Raw genomic sequence first — 24,000 nt, forward strand, 5'->3', positions numbered from 1 at the left:
GAACAACAACTTGATAAAACAGCTTAGAACTGTATCAGTTTTCCCAGCATGCCTACAAAACGCACATCTCAACAACCAAGTTGAGCGAGCCCAGCTGCTGAGGGCCCCAATCCCCATTGATATTGATCCCCAGTGGCTCTTCCATGATCTACATAAATCTTAGAGCAGCCATGAAAAAACAATGGATTTTCAACTCCTTTAGTGTGTGGAAAACTTTCCATCTCTGACAGAACACCATGTTAGAGAATCATGGATGTTTTTTTGTGTATGTTTCCTCCCAGTTTTCCCACGTCAACCTGGGAGCATTACTGTGTTTGTGGCTGAGTCCAGCGTTAACATTTTCTGGTCAGGTACTTGGATCTCTGCATTGCTGTGTCATTTGCTCATAAAACAGTAGTTTTCCTCTCATATTTTCACAGAGATAAATAAGATTAGCATGTGTAACATGCTGTCTAGTGTGGGGCATCCAAAAGTAAAGATCTATCCGTTGGGTGATTCAGACACTGTACTATTTGGTAAATAGCGTGTGCCTATCTCTTACTGCAAAGGTAAGTCCATTAATTTCATCAGGACTACTCACATGTGCAGTGGTAGGTGAGTTTACTAGGGACATTGAATTTGTTTGACTACAGTCTAGTGAGTATTTTCCTGGGGCCACTAGCAAAACTATGAACATTTCTGGGGAAAATAAAAGAAATGCCTTGTAATTACAGAGACATCATCTATGTAATTATCTCAAAATAAATAGCTGTGTAAGAAATATATCATCTCCAATTAAAAAAAAAAAAAAAAAAAAAAGTGAGTCAGTACAGAGGACTGCCAACTTCCCAAGAGTTAATGTCAGACAGTTTGTGACCTAGTGACTGACAGTTACTGTGCGTCACTGTGACTTGATCAGGATATGCAAGAAATTTCTAGTGTTTAAAATGTTGCGAAGTGTCTTTGTGGCATACAAAGGAGGTGTTGTAGAGACACTGGTCTGCTAACCATCTATGTCACTTGTAAATGAATTAATAAATACAAACTTCTTAAATTTCCTTAGAGACAATGTTGGAAACCTGCTTATGTTGACCTCTCATCATTTCAAATGTTGACTGGCATCAGAGTGCCATTAAAGGCCAGCTGTATCCTATTTGTGACGGTCTCTCACCTTTTATAAACCAATTAGTAGTCTATTCTAATTCAAATCGTGCCTTGCAACTCTTAGTTTCTTCCAAGCTTATCATAGCTAGTACTCTGTTGCATGCTTAGAATAAATCCCCAAACCATCTTAGAACCCAGACCTTTTTTTCTCTTCTTTTTGTTTGGTACAGTCCTGAACCACTGCCAGTCCTCAACAGAAAACCAAAATATTATTTCCTGACTAGCATCAAATACCTTTCTGTCCATCATCCATCCATCCATCCTGTCACCATTGTTCATGCATCAAATTTTTACTTGAGTTTTCCTTGGACTGCTAGTAAAATCTAAGCTTTCACAGTTTTTCATTGTTGTTCATCACTTGAGATTGTCATACAAACACCCAATAGTAAACAATCCTCAGTCTGCCAAGCAGTATGTGCACTATATGAGTATATGAATTTCCTAGATAAAACCGTGTGAAACGTTATTTATGAATATCACACACAATGTAATGGAAATTAGTTTAGAAATGCAAATATATTGCTATAATTCAATTTTTAACAGAAATCAAGATGAGATAAACTCTTACAGGAGTAAGATTTTAGGTTTTTACAACCATAAAATGTAGTTAAAAGAATGAAAGAGGAGTGTTTATTTCCCCAGGAAATATTTTTCTTTTTAATTTTCATTAAAGCATTGAAACACTTCCCTTTTTACTGAAAAAAATAGCCAGAAAATACAGTTATTTTGCCCTTTGCACTGTGTCATGAAGAAGCTCTGTATTTTTTTTGAGGTCTTAACTTTACCTTTAGCTATTGGGCCATAGCTTCAGAGATTGTTTGTTGCTATTGTGTGCATTACAGGGGATGTTGTATTCTCAGAAGTCTGAAGTGTTGCTGTTTTTTTCTCCACTATAGTTCCCCTCAACCTCTTCAGTGAAATGTGGACAAGTGTACTTTACAAGTGTATCTTTGCTTTTTCATTCTCAGAGAAATCCTGGTATGATTTAGGCAGCTTTTCTACCTAGACTAAAATTCTGTAGATTTAGAAGCATACATAAATTATCTGTTATCCACAGAAGTTTACTGCAAGGGCCTACATGCCCATGAGATTATAAATTTATGCCAATTTTGGATGAATTTAAGTTATTGATAAAAATAGTATTTACAGACAATGAAAAACATAATATAAAAGAATTATATTAACATACATGGCTATTTGGAGAGTTACAAACGTTTTCTGATTCTCACTTCATAGGTAAGAACCTTAGCAAAAGTCATATGTGACCTGATCCATAGAAATGACTTTTTTTTCCTGACATAATTATAAGAACTTCCTTGAAAAAAAAAAATGCTCATGGTTGACAAACTGACAATCCTGAAGATTATTTATTTTTTAGTCACAGTGTAGTTACCATGTTATCATCAGCAAGTGTTCCTGTTTTCTACTGAAGTACCTCCCTAGCGAGCCAGAATGACCACTTCTACTGATTTGAGAATGTTTTAGTATCTAAGCCACTTCTGACTCTGGAGTACATGATGTGTATGATTTGTCCTGGCAAATGGATATAGTGCTGTCTGTTGCAAAGAAAGTTTAATGTGTATAGCACATCAAATAGTTAGCTTCATCTGTAGCAGTTAAGCTTTATAGTTATCAATCTTTAAAAAAAAAAAAAAAGTCAAACTATATTGAAATATAATTAAATATTCCTTTTTCTGAATTAATCTCTAAATCCAAGTTTTGTTTTTTTTTCAAACTTACTGACAAAAGTGAGCTGCAAGCCCACCCAGAATTAAATTGGCATATTAGTAAACACGTATTATTCTGTTTCAACTTCATGTTGAACTTACTGCCTTTGGTTTCTATTGCTGGTTTGTCTGCACAGCAAAGTATTTCTCAGAAATGAAAGCAATAACAGTAATACCTTGAGATGATTTTATAGCAATAGTTTATGAAACAAACATTTTTCATAAATTGAACTACAAACATATATATAACTGCTGATGATATGCTGGCAATAACACACTATTACAGCCTTACGGATTTTTACAGAAACATATCTGCAGCAGTGGAAAGCTTCCTGATGGTTGTTTCATGGTGCTGCTATACAGGGAACAGTAGCTGGAGCAGGGAAGTAAAGGGAAAAGGAGCTTCAAAAACAAAGGTGTTTTTACCACCTAACTTGAAGTATCTAACTCAAGAATGTAATTCCCCGTGTAATACAGAATAGTCAGTTTCACTGTGACTGGGGACTGTATTTTTGGTACACAGCTATTAATTATCAAGAATATCACCTGTTTTCTGTTATCTGGGACAACAGAGAGCTAGGAGATGCAAGTAACAGAAGAGCTTCCATTAAAAAAAAAAAAAAAAATAGTAGTGCAAGGACAGGTGCAGAAACACAGAATCAAGTTGTATTCCCAAACCCCTGAATTTCAGTTTGGAATGAGCTCAAGTGCCTCCAGACTATGCCCCCCTTGAGGACTGGAGCAGTTTACAAAGGCTGTTTTTCTTTGTCTTAAGTAATACCTCCCCAGACACCTAGTGCTTTCCCTCCAAGGTACTCTCTGCAACCTACCACAAGCATTCTCTGCTCCCTAGCTAAAAGATCTTCCTACTCATTGCTTCTAACTCCAGCACAACAGACCTCCAGATCCTATACAGCAGTTCTGTGTCACTTTGAAACTCCCCTTACCACGTGCTTTCCTATAACCCAGCAAAACTCCCACTGAGCCTTAGGCCCACAGAGAGCAGGTTCCCTAAAGTGTACGTTCCTAGAGCTGGCTTGTAACCCAGCTCGAACCCAGCATATCCACCCATTCAGGCCCTGTCCCATATCTCAGAGAACTAACTTGGCCCCTTCCAAATCAAATTCGTCCAAGGAGCTTGTTCACTAAACAAAAACTGGCTCAGACAAATATAACAACCTCATTTTGCGATACCTTATCTAGAAGCTACCTCTAGCTTGTCCCAGACTTTTCCCGTAGGAGCTTGCTGGTAAACCTACAGCCTTTCCCAGAGACAGCTCCCAGCTCAACACAGGTGAGACACATCTGAAACCTTAATGACCCAACTTCTGCTGTGTCCTTGTATTACTGACTGGCTTCAGAGACTACTTGCTTACCTGCACTGCCCTTTCTTTCTACATAGTTAGTATATTACCTAGCTTTATTTAGTATTTTTGAGAGGATAGGCTTGGTCTTTTGGTTATTTTCTTGGGATTGCTGATCTACTCAGCAGAGTTTCAAGCAAATGGATAACAGAAACAAGAGCCTCTCCTGAACAGCTCAAAATCAACGTAGCTTAGTTTCATACAAAACAGTGTAATGTGAGGTCTCGTTTTTTTTTTCTTCAGAACGTGGTAAGTTATTTTGTGTGTGAGAGTGAAGTTGTGCTTGTTAAGAATGCAATGTGGTACATGGTGAAGATACTCACTGGTCAGTTGAGGAGAACTAAATATCACTTGCCTGTTACTGTGCTTCTCACTGTCAGAGCTCAGCGTCCTTGTTCTGATGAGGAAACAAGGGCAAAATGAACAAAAGTGTTCTCTAAGAGGTTTTGTTTGTGATTATATTGCTAGAAAATATTCTGTAACGGATTGTAGCCACAAAAAACAGAAAGTGGGTTTTAATATTACTTATGTGTCCTTTGGAAAGCTATTCCAAAGCCTGTTGTTGAAGTTAATATTAATTCCATGTAAACGTTTAACTGCTTTATTGTAATATTCTTATATACATAGTGTATTCTTCTTTATAGTACTTTCATTTTAGATTTTTTCTTAATTTGTAACTAAATTAATACATTTGTTCAAGTTTGATTTTGTTATTAGAAGCATTTCCATTCAGAACGTAGTCCTTTTTACTTTTTTGTTTCAAATTATTGTAATATTGAGGAGTCTCCAAAATGCTTTTGTAGTTAAAATTCATAATTGCACTTAAATAATCTTTATTTATTTTTTGGCTATTGTATCTATTTTTCATAAGTGAAGTGTCTTTTTCAGTGATACTGAGTACTGATCAAGCTGTACCTGTCCTGGGAGAAAATAAATCTCTGTGGATAAAGCCTTTCTCTCCTTTTCAGTGGCTAAGGCTTCCTAGGAGGTTTTCCCTAAACTGTAGTAAAAATATGATCATTTAGTCTAATTTAAAAGCTGCACAATTGGTATTGTAACAGTAAGCTGTTTGTCAGGGAGCAATAGCACAGTCTGAAATCCAGATCCGGGTTAATATTATAGGATTTCAGAACATTTTCTATGATTGTATTCTTTGGAACTTGGCTTGTGTGTTAGCTGTAACAGGAGTATCATATGCAATCTGGCAGAGTGTAAATCTTCTGGACTCCAGTTTTGGCATGATCTAATTCTAATTGAGTCTTGTTTTGTAATGTAACAGCTACTAAAAATGCTTGTGCTGTTTAGCTGAGTGACGAGATGCAAGGATTGCTACCTACAAATAAATCATAAGCATGTCTCCTATATTCACTGGAGTGAGTTTAAAGTATGCATTGACTTTTCAAAAGAATTTGATTGGTTGTTCTGATGTGCCTCAAAATCTGGGCTGCTTACAAGATAATTTCAGAATTTTCACCTTTAAGCTTAAGTATGTGAATCAACTCTGTAAAATGAAAGTCCTTGGAGATATTAGAGAAGGCCAATGCTTTATACTCGCCTACTTATGCAATGAAGAAAGAATATCATTAAACAAACTATGTGTTACAGGTAGGAGAAGTAAATGGACAGACTGTGATGTGCTGGTTAAAAAAAATAAATACAAAAATCAGTGACAAAACCTAATTATATGTCATTGAAGATCCATTTATCTATTTAATTATGGAAATTTGTAGTTAGTGCTGAAATGGATAGGAAGGAACCCTTTAAAAGTAGATTCAGGTGGAATAAAAGTGAAATGCATAGGGTTTGGAAGTAAAAGGTATGTGAATATATTGCTGTTAGTTTATTATCATTTTTTCTCTTTTACTACGCTTCAAGTTTTCAGTCTTAATCTTCTGTGATGACTGTCCCTACTGTGTAATGAGACTTAATAGCCTAGTTCTGCACCTGTACTTGCAGTGTCATACTCCCTCATTCATTGTAATCTAGAAAAGTATTAGTCTACTGCTGGGATTGTGCTTTGGGATAGGTTAAACTCTCCTGGACTAGCAGGGAACATGCAGTCTTGGAGTCAGATACAGAAGAGCTGTACATCTGCATACGCAGGTATTCCTGGTGGGTGGACCAGAGGAAGTCTTTTGGCCATGATGTCTCTTGAGACGATAAAGTTAATATATAATCAGCAAAATTGATGTGCAAATCCTTATGAGTTTGGTAGCCAAAGCAAAAACCCTAATGTACCCAGGTATGTAGCTATGGAAAATACGAATCACTGCTTATGAAGTCATATTTTCCATGAGAGCATTACAGGATTTCCAGTGTGCTTTGAGTTTTCCAGAGTTAAAATAGTCTGACATGTGTGAGGCAATGCACATCTGAGTGCAGATGCGTCTTCCCTAAAATTCAATTATGAATAGATCTTTTGTTTCCTGTCTGGAAAGGTCCATATGTGGACCCAACTGCCACGAAAGTTCTGGAGTTCTTCTTTTCTCTCTCCCTATTTTTTTTTTTTTTTAATGAAACTTAGAACTGCTGTTGTTGTTAGAAGTCATTTGGCAATTTCTGTACAGACTTGTCTAAGTGATGATTATGTTTTACACCTATTTAAAATAAAGATAGCTCTCAGCTTTTAAGTAAAGGATGTTTTGGAGATAAGTAACTGCAAGTTAAAAGGCAGTGAAGGATAGGTGAGAATGGTGGGTAGCATAATCATAGTGACATATAGGACTGGACTAATTTATTTATACTGTTTGTATTAATGAAATCCTGGTAAAATCACCTTAATCTTGTAATCCAATGTTGCTTTCATTCTGTACAGTATTAAGTCCATTTTAAAAAGGCTGTGTATATTTCATATGCTAGTGATAACATAATAAGGGCACATGGAAATCCTATAAAGATTGGAGAAAAAACTCTCACGAGAAGAAAAACAGATGCAAAGCTATAACCTTGCACCTGGAAATCTTTCACACGGCAGTTCAGTGCGTTCCCAACCACCCCATAAGGACAGAAACAACACAAGCAGCTGATAATGTGATTGTGAGGAATGTGTTGACCATGGTGATGACAGGGTGATACATTTACCCTAGAGAGCATGAGTGCACCTGTGAAATATTAGACTGTGCTTTTTTACTAGGAGATCATTTTGGAAATATTTAAGAGTAAGCTATAAGATGGAAGGAGAGTGCAGTTAAAAGAGGCTGGGAAGAGGTTTAAGGATAGACATTTGGGGAAAAGCAGAGCGTGCTTTCAGAACAATTTATTAGAGAGCTTTGGAAGCTTATTGCTTTCTCATTAAGACCAATCCACATTTCCTGTGCAGCCAAGCCTCTATCAATGTGACTAATTAAATACACTGGAATTAGTAGACAAGGAGAGAAAACTCCTAGTTTATACTAAAGATACATAATTTAACATGTAGTTAGTGATGTACGCTTGAAGAAGTAAAAGAGGAAGGGTTCAGAAAGCTGCTTTGGTTGCACTGACTCTGTATTTCTAATTCATATTTTATCTTAACACATCAAATGATACAGAAAATATAACATGCATAAAGAACATCAAAATTGGCATTACTGTTGATTTGGTTGTCTGTATTTCCTGACCGGAAATTTTATCTTCGGTACTCAAAATTAAGTCATGCTTATCATTATACTTAGAGAAAACTGCGGGCTAGTATTGCTGTTTCCGAATGATCCCTTTCTATTCTGGAGTTCCTTTCTGGGATGAAAAAAATAATACGTGCAAGTGATTTTTTTTTTCGTGTGTGTGTGTGTACCATTTAATAGCCTTATAGGAAACCAAACCTTAAATTGGGTTGTAATATACATAGGGATCGGGATGTTTTGTAGGAAAGATTCTTCCCAGTTATGTTGCTATTGTGTCTGAGAAAAACTGACCAATGTATTTCAGCCTACTTGAACATTTTGTTGAAACTTGATGAAAATGTGTAATCTCATACAAAGGCTGATAAAAGGAACAAAATACCATCTGTAAAAAATAGGGAGTGTGTTTTGTGCAGGCTTGTGAACAGATGCTAGCTGACATGTTTTAGCCAGAAACTACGGAATTAATGATAAGGTTTCCTGGGAAAAACACTTCTGTGAGTATTTGAGGAAAGCAGTTCTGATCTTTAAGTGTCCTCACAGTCAACTGGATGAGGACAGATTTGGCCTGCCACTGAGGAAAAGTAGACTCTTCACTGGAAACACCTGAAAGGCGAGGCAAGTGCTGAACAGAGAGCTTAATGTCAAAGCAAATAGCTGTAAGGAGCCTGGAGCCAGGTTTTATAGTGTGAAGAAAGTGACAGAGGATACGAGGAGGCAAACAGTAGAACATCTGGATACAGAATACATTTTTGAGATGATAGATTAAATTTTCTTAGTCTTTCTGTTGGAATCAACCTCAGGAAGAGGAAAGTACCTGGAAAATGAATTAGTGTTTTGGAGGTCTCTCCAGCATTAGTCTGCCAGTGAAGTGGAGGAAATCAATATTAAATATATTTAGGAGTACATTATGCTGAGTTACACTGACCTCATTAGATGTATCACTGATAAATGACTACAGTACAATTGGTAATGGGACAAAATTTGAATCCTTGACTGCTGAAGCTTCCTTTCACAGCAAAGGCATGAAGTAGCTTCTTCAGGAAAGGGCTAGGTGAAGCTTACCTAACCTTCTGAAGAAGGTTCACCAGAAGGCCAGGTGCTGTCAGTTAAGAAAGTGAAATAAACTAATTGGAATCTGCACCAGGAATTTAATAAATGTCAGACTTCTCAAGCAGCCTTCAGAACTGTGTTAAGATGGCACCGCTTGCACACTTCAAAACAGTGGAAGGAAGCTCAGTGAAAAGGCTAAGACTCATCTGCCTCATGCTGCAAGGTATGGGCATGTCTGGCTCAGAGTAATGCCTAGGGTCACTGGACACTGCTGTCCACAAGCTTTACAGCTTTCTGCAGAACCAACAGCTGCCTGGCAGCTTTCTGTGGCTCAGAGAAGTGCAACGACTGCTCAGAAAGAGGAAAACAAGAAGGGAGGTGTAAAGGACTGGTACCACTAGGATTCCTAAATGAAATGAAGGAGGATGTTTTTTGGACTCAGTACTTGATTCTTGTGTTTATTCACTTAAAACTGTGCTAAGTGTATGTGGATGATTTTCAGAAGTAGGATAATACTACTGATACAAGAACATAATAGTTCCTGGTAAAACATCCCAGAGTAATCTGGGTTTAGGGTAGAAAGTAATTCCTGCTGGGTTCAAATTATAAAGAGAAGATAGAGACCAGAAACTGTTGGGAAGGCTATTTTACTCTCTTTAAGAAGAGCTACATTCCATGCCTGAGAAAGATCTGTTAAATCCAGTGTCACCACTGGTGACTGGTGCACTTTACTCCAGTTAATTAGGTACATGCCACTTTTGTCCTAGCAACATTTTTGCACAACTTGTGGTTTTCTACACTTTTTAGATTTATTTATTTGTTTAAGTGATGCTTGAAGTTGAGGAATCTGAAAAAGCCAATTTTACCTGCCTGCAATAGTATTTGACCTAGGATAACAAGTGGGATAACAAACAAGTAGAAATCTGTAATGTTTCTGTCTGCTAAGGGTGCAACAGCAAATACCTGCAGGACAGTCAGCATGCAGTATTTTGAATAATCCTGCTGAAGGGAATTTGATTCCTTACTCTAAGGAATTCAAAAGTTGTCCTTGTTTGTTGAATAGAGCCCTGTGAGATTCCTTGGTTTGCTAGATCAGATTCACTTGACAAGGCTCTGTTTTGCCTTTCCAAGTAAGTACTATTGGAAAAATGTTGCAGTGTGATGTTATAATAATCCATCTGATGAAACCTATTGCAGGGCATATATGTGATAATAAAGTAAACAGAGCAAGCCTTGTTTTTCAAATGACACTGTGTGTAATCTCTTGGTGTCTGTGCCTCCTTTAACAACTTTTAAACCCATTAATAAATTTCACCTGAAGCTGATGAGGGAGATCAGCCTTCAAGATACTTGATTTCTGTGAGCTTCATGAAAATACAGTCCATCTCCCCTGCCTGCCTATCAGTGTTCTCACTGGGGAAATGTGGTAGTGTCAGTTCAACTCTCAGTAGTTATTCGATAATCTGTAGGTGGCAGCAGTGGTATGAATGCCCTGATCTTTTCTGTCAGATTAGTACTGTCATAGACCTGCGAGAAGCCAGTTATGAATGCTATAGAAAGCTATAGAAAATCATTCCTTTCTAATCCTGCTGTCCACATTTTAAATCAGTTTTACTGAGGCACTGGTATAAAGAAACCATAAAGGTGATTAATATTTTGTAATGAAGCAATTGGCACTTAACAAGCTACTCACTTCTATAGACTGCTTACTAAAAATATTAAAGAACTTAAAGGTAAAAGTGAAATTCAATTTGGAATACATACATTTGGATACTAAAGCCTCTGTCTAAATGATTTTATTAATATCGATTGATCTATTGCCTTCCAAAGAGGTAATCAAAGGGTAATCTTGTTAAAGAGGAATGGCTTACTTAGCGTGACACAAAGTGTTGAAGGGCCAAATCTTAGTTTGAGAGTGGAGAATAACCTTGTGGTTATATTAGGGCTGGTAAAATGAGAAAGGCAAGCGGGCCTCATTCCAAAAGGATGTGAGGTCTTGTTGGATATCCAAGTCAGAGGAGCCTGCAGCCGAGCTGATCCAGCAGCTTTGCTTTAACAGCAAGTGCAGAAGGGATGGGGAGAGTCAAGTCCGTTTCAGTATTGTGCAGAAAAGAATGATAGGGACACCTAAGCTAAAGCTTATAACTTATTCCTCATTTTTGTATTTTTGTTATTTTTTAAAATGATTTTTTTTTTTTTTTTTTTTTTTTTTGCCAAATGTTGGAATGAATAATATTGATAATTCCTAATAATCACTATTAGGCAGCTTTCAAAAGAGTACTGCAAGCTTTCATGTTCAAATATTTCCTGATGGTCAGCTAAAAGACAGTATGTAGGTGGCAAACAGTAGGATGTAAACAGCATTTGAAAAGTGTACTTTGCATTATACTGGCACTTATTGAAAATTTAGATCTGATTATCAGCTGTAGGTTTACTTTGTGTCTCTTCTGGAGTATCTAAATTAACATTTTGACTACTAGTTATAAAATACAGTATTCTCTAACAGGCATCTGTAAGCACTGGGCCCCAGATCCTCAAAGACTGTATTGGTGTCTTTTTTTTTAATTTCCCTTAATGAATGAAAATGTATCAAATAAGAACAAAATAATTCTCACCTTAATTATGCTGCTTAAAATGTTGACATATTTATGTGTACAAAATAAATAGTCTGACATAACTAATTAAAATGTCTGTACACACAAATGCATTATAAATAGAAATAAACATCTTTTATCTCTCAATTAATTTATTTGAACTTCAGATTGTAATTAGAATACATTCAGGTATCCAGAGAACAATGAAAAGAATCCTTGGTGAAACAACAGCACTCTCAAGAGAACTGAAAGTACTCCTTAAGTCTCTGAAGTTACACCACGCCATTTGGCATAAACAGGATTTGGAACAGTGCTCTGCAACTTCCTGGAGTTAGTATACGACCAGCTCCCGAAGAGCAAGCTCTTGGATCCTGGGAACACTTGACTCTGGCAGTAAGAGGACCTGGGATCTCTCTACGAGTGTGAAGGATTCAAAGAACACTTGTTTAGTCCTCCTGATAATGGAGATGGGCTTGTCTGTACGTGACCTCTGCGGACAGAGTACTGTTTGCCTACAGCTCACTTCATGTTTTCTGTTGCTTACTTTGTGTCGGGGGTAGAATATAAATAAGGACTCATATATGTAAAATATCTGCAGCTGAATTGCTGACTGCCAGGATTTTATCCCTACAAACCTTCAAGTGTTCAAAACAACAGAGTAAATAGCTTCTCAACTTGCATACAGTGGCAGCTGAAGCTGGCAGAATTTCTCTCTTACTCCTAACCTTGTTTGCCTTGAGCTGTGTAAAATCTCCCAATGTCAGGCGGATCCATTTTATAGGGACAGCCTGGAAATAGTTCTGTTAAAGCAAAAATCTCTCTCAAATGGATGAGGAAAAAAACTCAGTAATTGTTGTTTGAGCTGTAACTTCCTAAGGTGCTTTACAGAAACTCTATTTTAAACTGATCTGCAATTTCTTTATACTATTTACAAAATATTTTAAAATATTATTTTTCTGCCTCATGTATTTATCAAGATTTCATGTTTGTGGAACTCTTTGGGCTCTTGTTTAATAGTACATAATTTTGTGTTTTTGAAGAAATGTCTCACAAATCAGCTGGGGTTACAGATTCCCTCTTTAGGAAGTCATCCTGATGGGAGAAATTTCTGTGGTTAATCTCCTCCATACCCGAGTATTGGAAGCTTTCCTTCTGAGCCTAGACAACTGATTGTACGTCAGTCTGTGAGGATTTCCAAGCAATGAGACAGACTAAAACACCCTAGATGTTAAATTATTTTGCAATGTGCCTGAACATGAAAAAAGCAAACCATGATTGCAAGACTCTTTAGAAACTGCAAGTGCCGTTTGGAATACACAGATAAGCTGCTTTTGTAAACTGTTAGTCAGCAGGCTTTCATTTCTGTAGTCTAATTTCTAAATTTTAGGTTGTAACCTTTCAGAGAGATGCATAAAATGTTTGGCTAGGAATGTGGAATAAAGGATGTGGAATGCTTCATTTCTGAACCTCTGTTTTCATAGCAGCTTTCTCAGAGGGAGTTCAGGATTGCTTGTCTGTCTTATGCTGTCACTTAAGCATCAAGATTTATGTGGCTGAGGAATTGGTCTGAGTAGGCACAATTCATATAGACTGCAGCTTTGGTTATTACTGCAGAAGGGGTTGGTTAGGCATCTCCTTTCTTGTGATCTGCATCTGGCACGGAATCTGTCCTGGAGCAAGGGTTTGTGTGTAATATGCTGTAGAAGCTTTGGGTTCTTCTGTTTAAAACACAAGTTAAACACAACTGAAGTGTCTTCTTTTTTGTGATGTCCATGCTTAGGATTCCCTAACCTTTGCCATTCTTTCTGTCTTATAAATATTTAGGATGTGCATGGGAACAGCAGCAGGCAGTAGGAGTTCAGATCTTGAGCAAAGAGAGGTTTTGAGACTGTACGACTGTCCAATTTACTTTACCTATTGAGTAAAAAGATCTTTCTCCTGATATTGTTTTGCAAATATAATTATTTCTTGGAAGGAAAGCTCAAGTGCTGTCTTTTGTTCTAGAATAGTATTTATTTTACTTGCCAAACCTAAGAAAAATAAACAAAACCACTTCTCATGGTTGACTTAACTCATACACTTTTTCTGTTATTTTCAGACACTGGTAGGCTGTGCAAAAACAAACAACAATAAAAACCACACCTCTTCCAGAGAATGTCCCATGATTTCGAGTAAAACCCTTGGTAACTATTTAGGTTTATAAGCTGGAGATCCATGGTAACTATTTAGGTTTATAAGCTGGAGTTCCACAGCACCTCCCACTGCATTAAATGGAAGTGGTTTGCACATGCACTTCTAAAAATCAAACCATTTACAGTCTAGCTGTGGGTGCATGTTAGGGAGCCCCTCGGCTAGAAAAGACTTTGGGTCTTCTGGAAATCAAAACATGTATGTAGATGTTTATGTCCATGTTTTGGTATCTAGACATAGGCTTAGGTACAAAAGGTTGAATTTGTCACCCTTACCTTTGAAATGTGCACCACAGTCCCTTGTAAAGCCAGGGGCAGTGCTGCCAGCATTTTAAGGTGGGGCTTCTGTCAACAGCATATGCAGTGCTGCCTGGGATATTTTTTACAGAAAATACCTACGGAAGCCAACCAACCAAAAACAAATAACAAGGAAAACCCCTGCAATTTGGGATCTTTTTTTTTTTTCCACGGGTATAAGTAAGGAAAAGGATTTTGGTCTGTTCGAAAATGAACAAATTTTAAAAGTCAAATGCTACTCCACCACGACTGTGTCACAGACTGAGTGTCCACAGAGAGCTGGCAAAGCAGAGAAAACACTAGTGTCCGCTAGAGTACTAATGCCTCGTGTCCTGATGAGTGGAAATGTATTAAGGGCTTACCAAAGAACGGGTTCTTCCTTATGATTTATGCAGATATACACACAGGAATTCTGTGATTTAAGGATAGCTTCCCTGTTCGCTATGAAAAGCTTATGCAGCTATGTAGCTATGCCCAGCACTTTGCAAAATGTTTGTGTGCAGGCTTGTTTGTTTTTTATTTTTATTTATTTATTTGCTCAGGATGGCTAGGTGACTATTATGCAGTGCAGCCTATGACTCATTTATGATCTACTTGCTTACCCTTACTCATTGCAGGTTTTCAGGATTTGGGATATCTGTGCAATTGGTGCTGGCCGTCAGGTGTAGATACAAGGAAGGACAAAAGCATATGCTGTGGAACATAACTCTGCATGCTTGTGAGATGAATGATTGATTTGTGCAGAACCCTCAGAGGATGTAGCTCTCAGGTTCCTCACATGACCATGTAGATTTGTTGCTTTTTGATATTAGGGCAACTGGCACCTACTGGTTTTTAGGCAAGCACCTATGACACAGAGCATGTCAAAGAAGACTGAGGAATTGTGTTAAAGAATTGTTCAGTGATTCTTGTCATTGTTTGATATGGTGGAACATGAAAGGTTTGATGTGGTCTGACTTTAAGATCAGATAAATCTGCAGCTACATGTTAATAATGTCTGGTGGTGGATAACTGGATGCTAGTGATTGTGCTGAGCCCCCATCTTAGTGGTCTGATGGTCATTTGGTATTTTATATACTGGTATTTTTGTGAAATACCAGTAGCGTGAAGCGGCATTGCTTTAGTTCTTGGTGTGGTTTAAAATGTCATCTTGTTCATAGGTATGGTGGAACAGACAAAGAATGGACTGGGATTGAAGGAATGGGAGTTTTATTACTGACTTTTCCAGTGGGAAGTACGGTGGTCTTTGCAGGTGTAACCTTCTTTTGTATGTTAAAATGATTAAACCTGGAGAAGCAATTGACTATGGCATCCTTTGTACCAGCTATCAAATAAAAATAATATACATAATTTTCATTTATTTTATAAATATTTACTGTTGATTTTACTGTAGCATTTCCATCTGGAATTATTCCAGAGAGTTTGTAATGTAAAGATTTAAAATTTCATTCTATTTCAGAGCTGCTTCTCAAGCTTTGTGACACTTGTGATAGTAGAGACCCCTTCTTCCCATCCTTTCTCTGTCCCTTGGCTACTTCCCCCTTCCCTCCCTGAAGATTTAGGATTGAGAGGGCTCTCATTCTGACCTTACAGCTGACTGGAGATCTACCTGTTTGTTTTTTCCACTTTTTTTCCCCCTATCTGTTATCAAGGTGCTGTTGTTTGTGTATGTGTATATGAGGTTAGTTTAGCTGGTGCTTCTTCAATCAGCATCTTTTTTTTTTTTTCTTTTTTCTGAAGTGACCTCTACAGTGCATTAGATTTATGGCAGCCTGTACTTTCATTACGTATCAGTGTTACTGTGCAAGCTCACTGCATCTCTGTCGGAGGAGGAACAGGGCTTCTCAGAACAAGCCTTCAGTATTATCTTTGAACATATGTTCTCTATTAAGTGAGATGAGGGAAGTCACTTAGTTTTCCTTCCATTTGGAGGTTAAAATGGAGGGCTTGTCTAAAAACAGATTGTAGTAAATTGGAGGTTTATTTGAACAGTATGTCAACATTATTAACTTGAAAATATATACTAAATTGATAGGTTTCCTTTAATTACCTCATCTCGAAAGCTGTTCTCAACAAACAAGCAAACAATTCGAAAGTAATTTAATCTGTCTGAAAACGAGAAAATCAGGAAAGCATACAGCACGACTTTTCTAAATATGACATTTGTTATAAAGAGTGTTAGATAAACTATGTAATATATTTGGCCCATTCTACTTCCTGTTCAGAAGTAGTAACAAATTTAAAAAACTGTTGGTGTCTAGATTCTGGGGTTATTCTGCAAATGTGCAAATGTTGGCTTACAGTTAGCTGGTAGACAGCATATTGGCGGGGTTTGTTGTTGTGTTTTTTTGTTTGGTTTTCTTTTGTTTACTTTTTCTCTTTCTTTTTAGTGGTGGTGGTATTAATATGGCCAGTTTGAAATGACTTATGTGACTGGGCTCTCAGAAAACCCTGTGTCACTTGACTTCACTGACAGATGTTTAAGATGGCTATGCGAATGCTGCATGTGTGAGATGAATTATACAAATATCTATGAGACTTCCTTGCTTTTAGACATTATTCTGAAGATTTTAATGATGTTGTAAATGCCAGGAAAGCTAATTTGCTTTAGCGTTCCACATAATCATAGACATTTCAGCAGCATTCACTTAGCACTACTTATGCATGTGCTACCCTTTCTGACTGAAGAGCTAAAATTAGGGGCCTTCTAGATTACCCTGTTTCAGAGGAGAAACTGGGGATTTCTAGGGAAATTGAGCTGCTTTAGTACAGTTAATGAGAAACATGTGCCAAGTCTTTTTTCAGCACAGCGCGTAAGCAGAGAGAGTTTTACAATTTGGAGTTTTAAAACTCTTCCCATAAATATTTTGTTTTGAGAATCCACTTGGTTTTGCTCAGGATAGGTCAGTGACTCAAGCATGAATTTCTAGCAGTGGCTTCTGAGTCCTTCCTCTCAGGTGAGACTCTTCGGGTAAAGAGTCGTGCCCACACCAAAACTTAATAGTTTGTTCTAAAACAAACTTAATTTGTTTTAGAAGGAAGTGAGCGACTGGAAGTGCTGTCACAGTAGGATTTAATGATCTCCCTGATCTAGTGAAGAGAGTTTCGGTCCACCATTTTAGCCATTGATGTAGTGTGAAAGAAACATGATGTTTATAGATCTTCCAAAGTACTCATTGTCACCTTTCCCAGTAACTATATCCAGAATGATCAACACCCAGCAGTGGTGCTTCCTCACAAAAAAGTGGAGGATGCTACTATTCTAGGCAAATGCTAGCCGTCTGCTGAGGGAAATTGCAATTGAATCCAAAATTGTATGTGTATTTTTGCTATAGTACTTCAAAAATAGAGAAATAGTAGCTCTTGTCCTACATGAAACTTTCCTGAGTAGATTTGTCAGTGGTTGATAAATCAGCTCTGTTACTTTAAATGTTATGCTTGGTTTATTCTTGAATCTGCACCCCATCGTTGAAACAAAGGTTTTATTGTTGCATTGACTTATTTGTGTATCTCAATGAATCTAGCTGAGGTTGAGGCATTTATGGAAAAAAAAAAAATCAAGCGATGGTGTAGAACAGAGCTCTGGTTTGCCACGTAAGGTAGAAGAGACTGTACTGTTTTCTTGGTAACTCGTGACTGTGTACTGTAGGTGATGGGAGGAACATTTGTTTCTACAGCCAAAGGAATGGTAGTTCTGAGGGGTAATTTGGCTTCCAGTACTGTTCAAATACCAGAAGATGGTCTGTTCCCTTCTTCTCATCTCTCTGCGCTATTGCGCGCTGAAGTGATTCTAAAGCTCTGTGCCTGTTTGGTTTGATACCTGCTTTTAGCTGTCGTCCCGAGTCCCTCCTTGTTGGTTGATGTTTCTCTTGACCCCACCCTTAGTACTAAAGCAAAGCTTGATACCAGCCTGTCCTAGCTGCTCTGTGCTTGGTCATTCTCCCGTGAAATATCATTTCCTACTTCCCATCCTTTCTTTTGTGTGTGGTTATTTTTATATGTTCAGCCCTTACTCGCACAAGTATGTCCAAGATTGTGTTTTGCTATTTGATTATGAAAAATTTCCAAAATTATTCTCAAGAACATGCAATTCTTAATTATTACGGAAAAAGCTTTTGTGCTATAAAAAAGAAATGCTTACTGCTGGCCTTTTAAAACTGATTGACATTGGTGGATAGTAGTTTGACGCAGGGTATTACAGAACATAGCTTTTTTTTTTTTTTTTTTTTTTTTTTAACAGTTTTAGGGTTCTTAAATGGATGTTTAGAAGTTTTATTTGTATGAGCATTTACAGAATAAAATTCTTCAAAATGCCTCCGGATTTTTGTTGTAGCATGCAAGAAAAAAGTATACTTGGAAATCTGAAGAGCCCATGATGCAGATGTTGGTGGAAAAGAGCAGAAGTTGGGAAATCTTTACTTTTCATGGTGATGGATCAACTCTGTTTTTGGATCTAGAAGGTGCAAAATTTAGACTAGACTTAGCTTTCAAAAATGTGGTGCAGCACGTACAGTTGTATGATCCTGCAGAGCACAGTGGTGTCCTTCCAGTAGGAAGCTGTAAACCTGCATAGTTGTACTCTTCTCTCCTTCTCATGTGCTTGCAATATCCGTGAAGGTCTTTTCATCTGGCTAATTGTTTTTCGTTCTAGTAGGCTGGCTACTCGTGTTTGGTTTTCTTTGTTACTTTGTGATACTTCAGTGCGTGTTGTTCCATGTTTTGCAAGGCAATTTGTCATTAAAGATCCCAAGAATTATCACTGTGTACAGCTTTGACAGTCTCTGCTCTTTGGTGAAATTGCAGTTGAGCAGTTACAGTCTCGTTAACTGCGAAGTGCAAAGGATCTGGGTGGCATTGAGCTTTTGCTTTTATTCGTTCCATCTTTTATTTTTTAGTACTGTTATGTCTCCCTCAAATGTTGCTGTGCTGTGTCTGAGAAATCTCTCTTTTTTTTTTTTTTCTTTTTTTCTGAAAGTAAAGATGCAAATGGATTGAATCAACTGCTATGTTTACTTTTTTTCTGTCAGAAGATTTATTGTTGCTATCTTCATGTTTTATATATCATGTGAAAATAAAGACAGATTTGTGAGCTTATTGTGCTCCTTTTGGAGGCATGGTTCATTGGGAACTCCTTATATAAGTCTCATTCAAGTTTTGGTGCCCATCATTCTCTCTGTTTAGGTAAATTTACCCACCCAAAGTGGGTACTAGTGCAAGTGAGACTGAAACTATCAAAGCTTTTGTAATTTTGCATGCATAAGACAATGATGAATAGAAACATTCTGTGCCATATAGGGAAAAAGGTGGTTCTTTTTATGACATAGACTGTATCATGTCTTTATCAAAGAAAAGTTTGTGTGTTTGCTTCCTTGGCAACAGGGCTGTCGCTAGAGGCCATCTGACTAAAAGTCTTCACCCTGCAATTCATAGTATTAGGGTAAATCAGAGAGCATTGTTTACATGACTCCTTGTGTTTCATGTCATGTATCCTCATACACAGATGTTTTTCATCGTTTACTGCTAATAGTGAGTATGTGTTACAGTTTTCTATGCATTTTTGTGGCATTTTGTATGTTTAAACTGTACTCATGTTGAATGGGAATGATTATGTATTTTGACTGAGGGAAATGAAACTCATCCTTGGGATACTTTTTGGTTTGCTTTCTCTGCTTATACAGTGGCCTTTTACAGGCCCAGAAAAAGGCAGAAATCTTTCACCAGCTAAACTTCTTGCCCTGCATTCCTGGATTAATAATGCAAGCAGATGATGCATGTCAAGTCACATGAAGAATGACAAGATGACAGAAAATACAGCCATAGTACAGGGTAGAGCTGGTTTGCAGAAGCACAGCATGAAGACAAAATGGTAGTGATACAGCAATAATTCCATGCCTCAACTCCATAAAAAGGACCCCTTTATCAAGAACTTCAAAGGTAAAAGGCATGGGGAGTCAGATTTTCAGCTCTTTTAAGTGACTGTAGCTCCATTAGCAATTGGCTGAGTGAATGAATGAATGAATGCATGTGGTTAACTGTTCTAAATCACTTGAAAATCTGGTTGAGAAGCTCTTTCTTAATAAGTAATAGGCGAAGGACAGGGAAGATACTCTCTCAAAACTATACAAAACCCTGATTTTTTTTACTCCTGCTCTTTTTTTAGGAAAGAGCTGTAGGCAACTGGTAAGAAGCCCTAGTTGAAAAGCTTGATTTAAGAGAGGATTTTCAGATTTTCTTCACTTCAGAATAGGAAGGGAAATGGAAAACTTCTAAATTCTTTTACAGGAAGGGATAGGGATGATGGTTGATTAATGTTCTTCTTCAGCCTTCACTTAGATTAAAACTTCAGTCAAAACAAAAATCACTCATAATTGGGGTGACAGAAGGTGAAAATAAATGCCCTATGCTTCTGTAAGTTTCACCTATCTCCAATATGCTTTCAGTGTTCTCTCCTAAGTAGTCTCCTGGAAAAAAATAAATGATACAACTTTGTGTAATATTTTTATTTTATTTTTACAGAGATAACTTTGTTGAGGTTTGTGTATGTGTGGTGGTTGTGTTCCATTTTGTTTCCCCTTACCACCATCCAGGTTCAGTAGGAACTGTTCCTGGTTTGGGCCAAAAACTTCATAGCTGCTCTTCTTCATGCATTCAGAATCAGTTGTGAAGGCTTTTAATGTCATGCAATGAAGGAGGAATCCTTGAACTCCAAAGAAAGATAGAAGAGAAGGTTCTGATCTTGTTAGCCAGAATGAACAAACATATGCTTGTGCTTCTCATTGAAATAAATCTCTAAGCCCTTAAAAAAGGGACAATTCAGAATCTGTTTGTTTAAACTCCTTACTTCAAAAGAGGAACTTGTGTGTGTCTTACAAATAAGACCATGTTACAGCACTGCTCAACTGTTCTTGTAAATGGTTTCTGGAATTCTTAAAAACATTATTCTAAGTTGTGAGCTTTCTTTCTCTCCAGGGTTTGAAAAAGAAACCCTGCTGGTTTGCAAGGTTTGCAAACCAGCAGCACATCTAGGATGAACCCACAGAGATTGGTAGGCCTAGAGTTAATGGTTTGCAATTCTTCTAAATATATGGTACTCCTAATGATAACTACAGTTGAAAACAGTCTGATTTTAGTAAAAGCCACAGCAGCGTTTGTAGCTGTAAAGGTTGTGTTGTGCTGTGGGATCAGAATTTAGGATTCTCTTGGATTTTGATATTTTTAAAACTACTCAATTGCCTTCATTACCTTTTCCTTTGGTTACTGATTGCTTCTGCAGCAGCAGGAACTGCATGACAGAGACCTGATCCTTTTTGCTGGTGCAAGTAGTAACCTGATTCTATCTTCAATCATTAAGATGCTTTATTGTTGCAGTTCACATGCCTTAATAAAAATCTCTTATAGTTAGCGATATACTATCTAAGATTCTAGCTTACTTTTCTTGTCAATCCCTACCTAGGCACAGGGAGGAGGTTGAGAAAGATGGGTTTAAGTATAACTGCAGTCATGCAGCAGCATGTAAAACACTGCCAGCTGCAACAGATGTCTTACACCTGCTAAGCTTTTGCCAGCAAGCTGGACTGGCACCCTCTGGTTGGAAAGCAGGCAGGAGTACAATTTGATTCCATTTTGATTTTGTTTTTAGACAGTGCAAATTTTGAGGGGGAGATATTTAGGAAGTGAATGTCCTGATCAAACGGAGTGTCCTGTCTTTGCAGAATGAAAGTCTCTGGTATCTAGGCTTGTGACATGGAGAAAAAAAGAATCACAGTAATGTACATAAGTGCTTCACATAATCTACGCTTGGAAGCTCTGTGGGTTCTGTATGTATATTATCATACATATGTCCGTGTGTACACACACCCCTCTTCCCAGAAGAGTAAAGGGAGAAGTGTTCTGCTCCGTAACATTTTTTCTCATTAGGTTTAAAAGCCTTTGTTTGAAAAGGAGTTGTAAAAGCTGAATATAAAACACTACGGCTTTGAATACAGCTGTGGAAGGCATCGTTACTATATCTTTTACTTGCTGGGGGGAGAGATTGGACCAGAGACAGACCAGATTGGATGGATAGGTCTGAGAATATAATATGGAAAGGTAGAGAGAAGCGCTTGCATATGAAGTGATCTGACTGGGTTATCTTTGGATTTTCTCATTTTGAAGAAAACATTTTTTATACAGTTTCACACTTCCAGCATTTTCCTCTGTCTTTCAAACTGTTCTTAATTCCTCATGGCAAAAGTGAAGCTTCTTATTAGAGGGAGTGACTTTTAATTAACGCTTGTCTTTTGTGAAAGCTGCCTGAGGTACTGCAAAAACATACAAGGCTCATTCAATTCAGCAGACCTACAGTGTGACCAGCTGCCAAAAGTTGGACTATGGAGTCAATGTAAGAGACTTAAAATCAGTTTAGAAAAGTATGTAGCTGGGCAGAGGAAAAAGTGTTTCCAATTTTAATTTCTAGATAGTGATTTGCAGGACACAGAGCAGGTTCAGATTAAAGGAAATGATTTTGTTTCCCTCTCCTAAACCTATAGGAGCTGAGTTTAACACTGAAGGATTTTCTGTGAGATGTTCACGCAGCTCTGGTGGTGACAGTATCTTGGCTTCAGTTCTGAATTTTGTTCTAAATTTAGGATTCCTCTTTGCCTCTCTCTTGGAAATGTAGTTGTTCCCTTCCCTGCTTGGTATCAATAACAGTCTGTCTCCCTTTTAGCATTATTTCTATACTCAATACTTTCACAGTGTGTGAATCTCTTTATATCTTCTGTGACTATCACCATGTTGCGGACATACATTATTTTTGCTCTCACAGAGGCAATTTACAATAGATGAATAGATGTTGACAGTTCTGGGCAGCTGGAGAAAAGTTGTATCACAACAGACTTAGTTTTGAATCAAAGAAATGTTGTCCTTGCTGCTTCCTACCACATTTCCAAAACTGTTTTGTTTGAGTCAGCCATGTTTCCTATCTCTTTCTTGGCCAAATGTAAACGAAAATCAAACAGCAAGCTGTCAGGAGGTCATGCCTTAAGGACAGCTTACTATTATTTTTTAATTCTCTTTTAATCAGGTTTCTCATTAACGTGTTGCTACAGATTTATATGTAGCTGCATCAGCACTGCTAGCAATCCTGCTGCATGAAATGGCTTGTCTGACATCAAAAATTATGAGGAGGCAGCAGGCAGCAAGACAATAGATCAGCCAGAGTGTCTACAGATGTTTTTAATCTGATCCTCCGTTATTTATACAGTGTCATAGGTATGCATGTTGTTTTGCAGATATATAAAACATGAGAGCTTCCTGTCCTGAGGGGCTTACAACATGCAAGATTGTAAATGAAATCCTGCAAGATTTCTGGTCATTATTATCCAGTGCCCAGTGTGTTTAGTTTGCAGCAAGTGCAATATGGAGTATACCCACTTCTTGTTAGCTGCACGTGTGAAGGGAGAAACCTGTTTAAACAATGTACGGTCAATAGTGAGTGAGAGAACTGATAACCGAACTTCAGGGCCTTGAACACTGATTTAAACCCACCTCAGGTCAGCAGAGCCAGTGCTCTTATTTAGGCCTGAACCATATGCTGCTAAACAAGAGGACTTTCTAAAGTCACAAGTCCCAGTGAAGACGGTGTGTGTGTGTCCGTGGTTACTGAGCTGTGTGCTGCAGAGTGATCTGGAGGCAGCAGTATCTGCTGCTTTCACACAGCTCTACAAGAATCCTTCCTTACAATCATGATTAGCATAGAGAAAATTGGAGCTAGGTAACAGGCACTGGGGGGAGTTTGATGCACTTTTTTTAGTGCAGCCAAAATATTAGTACTTAAGAATAATTAAGGAGTTTTTAATCTGACTCATTCAGCTCAAAATCACATGGATAATGGCTCCATGAAATTTCAAAAACATTATGGCACTTTATAGGTAAAATTCCTCTGTGTGAAAGCACCCAAATGTTTCTGACTTATCAAGATCCACTTTTGTTTTGTAAATTGATCACGTTCTTTCCCCACCCCCATGTATTACCCAAGCATGTGTATCCCATTA

At 37.7% G+C, this 24,000-nt stretch overlaps 1 protein-coding gene across 2 annotated transcripts in view; it reads left to right on the forward strand.

Annotated features, from left to right (window-relative positions):
• The first annotated feature begins 4,254 nt into the window (after positions 1 to 4,254).
• JADE1 (jade family PHD finger 1) overlaps positions 4,255 to 24,000 on the forward strand; it is a 105,348-nt gene continuing 85,602 nt past the window's right edge. For both annotated transcript variants that reach the window (XM_068680708.1, XM_068680716.1), the window contains exon 1: positions 4,255 to 4,483. The gene's annotated coding sequence lies outside the window, so the exon portion shown is untranslated. The remainder of the gene's footprint in view (positions 4,484 to 24,000) is intronic.

Source organism: Anas acuta, chromosome 4 (genome assembly GCF_963932015.1).
Source record: "Anas acuta chromosome 4, bAnaAcu1.1, whole genome shotgun sequence".
Classification (NCBI taxonomy): domain Eukaryota; kingdom Metazoa; phylum Chordata; class Aves; order Anseriformes; family Anatidae; genus Anas; species Anas acuta.